Below are 4307 nucleotides of genomic sequence, written 5' to 3'. Positions count from 1 at the left end.
ATTAAAGTCCATTAAATTTCATTTCCATATCCATTTAGCCCTTCTAACTAATAGAACTCAACTTTTACACCTTTTACAGTTTAGTCCTTTTTACCTAATTAACCATTTAAACATCAAAATTTCTTAACAAAACTTTAATATGACCTTAATATAATCCTGTAGACATTAAATAAATTTCAAAATAATAATTTACTCGTTGAAATTGTGGTCCTGAAACTACTATTTCTAACATTGCTGAAAATGAGCTATTATAGGAACAACATAAGAATCCTTAATTATCTACTGGAAATACTTGATCCAATGCAAACTCACCGTGCAAAAGATTAACAAGAGAGTGAAGCAGGAAGTGAAAATGAAGAGGAAGGAGAAGGAAATGAGGAAATGGATTTTGAGGAAGATGGTTGAACCTCTAATTTTTGTGTATAAGGATTGTTTTAATTTTTGATGATTTTAAATTTTAATTAGGAGTAGAAGTTACAGTAAATTTTTATTTATTTCTATTTTAAAAATTTCTATGTAGGAACCCCAATGGACGAAGTACAAAAATTTAAAAAATTCAACGATCAAAGCAGGAAGCATCCACCAATATCTTACGAAACTACCACGATCAATCAGGTAACTTCTTGAGATACCTCGGGATGACCTAAGACATTGTTTGGTATACACCCAGAGCCAAAAAGCTAACCATATTTATTCATCCTTAGTACCTATATTTGATCTAGAAAACACTTCTTGATGAATCTTCACACAAAATCTGAGTCAAAAATGTAAAATTGTATTTATCCTTTTTATTTGGTCCTGAACTGCATGACTAGAGACGTTTGGTCATACGTATTGAGGGTTAACTAGATATATTATGGTGAAATTTTGTAAAAATAGAGTGCAATAGGAAAGATTAGTGTGATAAAGTAATTATAAGTTAGCCAATATTTGCAACAAAAGAAAAATTCAAAAAAAAAGTAAAAAATGAGTAGAAAAAGTTCTTGAAAGTAAAAGCATTTGTGAATGAGAAATGTATAGAAAAAGAGGGAAGAAAAGTGACAAAGTCACCAAAAATAGAGAGACTCATTCATTAGTGCACAAACTTGTAAGCTAGCCATAGTTGTTGTATTATGATCTGATTTCCTATGGAGTAATAAGGAAGGTGAGAGAAGGAGAAATAAGACAGTGAGCGGGTAAGGATCACTAAGGGGGAGAAAAGGGAACAATATGATTTGCCAAACTATTTTTGTGTTTGAAAATATTTGATGCTTACTGTTCTTGAATTCCATACCATTCCCAAGCCTCAAAAGGTTACAAGCCGAAAAGCCCTATATGATCTAGGTAGACTTATTTATGAATTGACACCATACTAAATAATCGCATTTACTACAGTTTGTATTCTACTAGCATAATCAAGTTACATGTATAACTTATTGATGGATCCCTAAATTTGAAACCATCAATGCTTGTATGCTTTGTAATATACTGAACTTAGGTGTTTGATATTAAAAGTGGTAAGTCAGCTATATATCGTGCCAAGATTATGTGTGGATATGAAATGCTTAGTCATATACTCTAAAACTAACACTTGCACCATACTTGCTCAAGGGTTGTCGTTTCATTTCTTACATTTGTTTGCCTTGCTTAAGGACAAGCAATGAATTAAGTGTGGGCGAGTTTGATATGTCATAATTCAGAGTAACATATTAAACTATTTTTTGCATTTGAGGAGCTTGAATGCAAAAACTTTAGTTAGGTTTTAGTTAAGCTTTCGTTACTTTATTTAAATTTAATAAATTGTGTAATTTGAGTCTTTTATTGACCTTAGGGGCCGAATGAGGCCTAAAGGTGAGCTAATATGCTTTGTGAGTATGCAGGACACCATTAGAAGGTGTGCTAATTCATTACTGGTTACTGTGTTGCAACACAGAGAGTTGGATGTTGCAACATAAGGAACAAAATACAAGAATTTCAAGACTGCCTGAGGATGTCGCAACACACCCCTGAAGATACCCTAAAGACGAGCATACTGCTTTCGATGTCTCGACATAGGACCTAATGTGTCGTGACATCAAATCTGTATGGGAAATAATTACGAGTCAGGGGCATTTTGGTTTGAACAATCAAACATTAACCACTTGAACGAAAGCTGAACTAGATTTAAGGACAACGACCACTCTAAGTCTATAAATAGGCTCATTTAACACATGCTATGGACAACTTTTCATATTGTATAATTTTCTTCATAGTTTATCTTTAGTTTTATCTTCTCTTAGACTTTAAAATTATTTTCAGCTTTGTTATTTACTTTTTTTAGGAGATCTAATATGTGGAACTCAATCAAACTCTGTGTAGATTCGACATTATCTTTTATACGATTCAGGCTTCTCCTAAACTATATTCTCTTGATTCGTTGTTCATGTTTATTTTCTATATCAAGTTTATCATGTTTACGAGATCCGTGAGGAACTAATCCTTTTATGGGGGATTAGTGAGTGGAAGTATGAGTAATTAATTGTTGTGTAGGGTTTTCTTAACGGATTAGTTGTTCAAGAGAGGAAGAACTCAACCTAGGCTTGACGACCTTAGGAAGTCATCTAGGTGGGAGTTAACCCAAAATTGGTATGGCCTATCCGTGAACGTCTTAGCCCTGAACCGGTCTGAACTGTGAGGTCGAGAGATAAGTAGTTCTCACCGACTCAGTATTCTAGTGGAAAATTGAAAGATCCTGCTAGAGTATCAACTAGTTGATTGAACAAGAAGCCCAAAGCAATAGTTGGTTATGATTACTAAAGCGAGCTAATCGCTCATGCTCAGATTTGATATTGTTTGCATATTTATTTCCCAACATTTCTTTATTTATGTTATTGTCTTTATTATTTTAAAAATCCAAAAAATGTTTATTTATGTTTATTCATAATATAACTTATTTAAAGTACTAATTAGATTTATTTGTGTTTAGATTAGGATTAATTTAGTGCTCGTCTCCCTTGGGCACAATCCTCAGAGTACTCACCTACTTCATTGCAACTATATTAGAACTTGCCTCGTATACTTACGGACACAGGTTAATTGATATTTTTTGTGCAGGATTCCTACTCTGGACGTTGGTACGTCCAGAGGCGGTCAAGCATGCATAAAACATACTTTAAAAACATAAGTTGAAAATAGAGTTTATAGAAAATCTTACTATTGGGACTTAGTTTAAAAACCTTAAGTTTTTGGAAAACATAACAGATCACACACAAGTAACGAACTCTTTAAAAAACCAAGATTTCTTGAAATTTTAGTGGTTTACACATATGAATGATAGCCCAGAACATTCATTGAAAAGCTAAGAATTTTAAAGGATTTTTGCTTTGCTTTTATCTTTGTTGTGCATGGTCCAGCTAATTTGCAACATATTGAAACACACATATTACTTAAACAAACAAAACTTACGGAACTCGCACATGCAAGGAAATCTAGCTTTCTAGACAATCAACCCTAACAGGACAGAGACTTACCTTGGTTGCTACGAACTTGATTCTAAACAGAGACTTGACAATAAAATAATTGATGAGAGAATTTTCTTGGAAAAAGGGATTATTTATAGGCACCAAGTGTCTTAGCATTTTTAGGATACCCTACTTGACTTAAGAAACCCTATTCGGTTGGGAAAAAGGTTATGTACATGAAAAGTATCCTAGATTCACAATATCTTAATTTCCTAATTTAAGTCTGACTTGACTTTGACTCGTGAAAACCAATTTGTTAGATCAACTGGCGAACCTCTGTTTTCCAGTCACCTGGCGAACACAACTTGCAATTAATCTAGCAAAACCCCCTTACCGAATCTTTTGGCGTACACGGCTTCGCCTTCCCTCTAGCGTACTTCTTATTGATATTTTTTTAGCATACCCTCAGTTCGCTGATACATTGGTGTACCTTCATTGGCGAGGCCAAAACTTCCTAAACTTATCTCGGGATGTTACAGTTTGTGATATTAATAACAATAAACTTTTTACAGAAAATACATGTGCTTTGTGCAAGATGGATTTCAGTCGATCTTAGCTTTCAACAGAACAATCTTTTTTGCTATCCTTATACCATGAATTGCATTGAGTGTGAGCTCGAGCAACACGAACCAAACATAAAACAGGAAATGATATTATTAAGTAGGAAAGTAATTCTCTCAATAGAAATCGGTAAAAATCATAATTCCCCAAAAATAGAATTTATTCTAAGTAAATAAATTACCACTATTTTCTGGCATAATAACAATAACTCAATAATCAAGAAGTGTGTGTTTTTAGGTCAACCGATGTCATCTATTTATAGGAAGA

The sequence above is a fragment of the Gossypium hirsutum genome, chromosome D06, assembly GCF_007990345.1.
Source record: "Gossypium hirsutum isolate 1008001.06 chromosome D06, Gossypium_hirsutum_v2.1, whole genome shotgun sequence".
Taxonomy (NCBI): Eukaryota; Viridiplantae; Streptophyta; class Magnoliopsida; order Malvales; family Malvaceae; genus Gossypium; species Gossypium hirsutum.
This window is presented reverse-complemented; position numbering follows the sequence as displayed.